General features: G+C 38.1%; 2 protein-coding genes across 2 annotated transcripts in view; both read left to right on the top strand.

Annotated features, from left to right (window-relative positions):
* acot18 (acyl-CoA thioesterase 18) overlaps positions 1 to 845 on the top strand; it is a 446,653-nt gene that overhangs the window by 60,185 nt on the left and 385,623 nt on the right.
* The window catches only part of lamb1b (laminin, beta 1b), a 38,377-nt gene that overhangs the window by 25,862 nt on the left and 11,670 nt on the right, over positions 1 to 845 (top strand). The window lies entirely within an intron of this gene.

The following is an 845-nucleotide window of genomic DNA, read 5'->3' as shown; positions in this document are numbered from 1 at the left end:
GTCAGACAGGAGTTATGAGGGGCTTTTTTCTGCATGAACAACCAGAAGTTCCCTCTGGACTGGTCAGTTGGCCTTCAGTTCTGTCCTGCCTCTTAGTAAGAAGCATAAATAGGGTCAGCTTTCAGAAAGGTCGAAAATGCATTAAATTGTATATGGTGAGATGTATGTTGTGGTATAAACATGTTGCAAGGGCATTATAGAGATGCATCCAGGTGTCTTTAATGCCAGGTATACATTACACAATTTTGGGCCCATTTTTTACTTGCAGACAATTTCTGGAGATCACCTAACAAAAACCTGAGATTTGAGGCAAATTGGTGCTCATTTATGTGAATCATGATCGCATGATGTCAATTATCAAAGACACAATCTGAGAGAAGTGCCGATGAGAGAGCAATGAGAGAGCAAGATACAAGGCAAGGGCAAATTGAGGGGGAGGAGTCTTACATCACTTATCGTGAATGTTTTTGGAAATTGTTGTCCTAGTAAAAACAACTTCATGATACCCAAAACAGTTGTGCAGTGTGAAAAGAACAGCGATCCAACAACTTTGAAAATCGTGTAGCGTAGACCAGGCATAACTTTCGTTGTTTTCTAAGCATCTTCCACCATGAGCATTTCATTTTTGGGACAGTCTGCAAAGTTGACCATAGGCCTGGGTATTGATACAGATTTTCTGATTAAATCTGATTCACAAGTTCTCAATTCAGTTGGATTTTGATGTAATCATTTGTTTCATTTCGGTATATATCACTTATATTTCTTACATTTAAAAAATTCTCAGCGTATGATGTAAATTATACCGGGTAACCTTTTAACTTAAAGCTGCAGTCCTTAACTTTTTT

The sequence above is a fragment of the Sinocyclocheilus grahami genome, unplaced genomic scaffold, assembly GCF_001515645.1.
Source record: "Sinocyclocheilus grahami isolate Dianchi unplaced genomic scaffold, SAMN03320097.WGS_v1.1 scaffold226.1, whole genome shotgun sequence".
NCBI classification, from domain to species: Eukaryota; Metazoa; Chordata; class Actinopteri; order Cypriniformes; family Cyprinidae; genus Sinocyclocheilus; species Sinocyclocheilus grahami.
The sequence above is the reverse complement of the archived record's forward strand: the minus strand, read 5'-3'. Positions and strand labels throughout refer to the sequence as shown.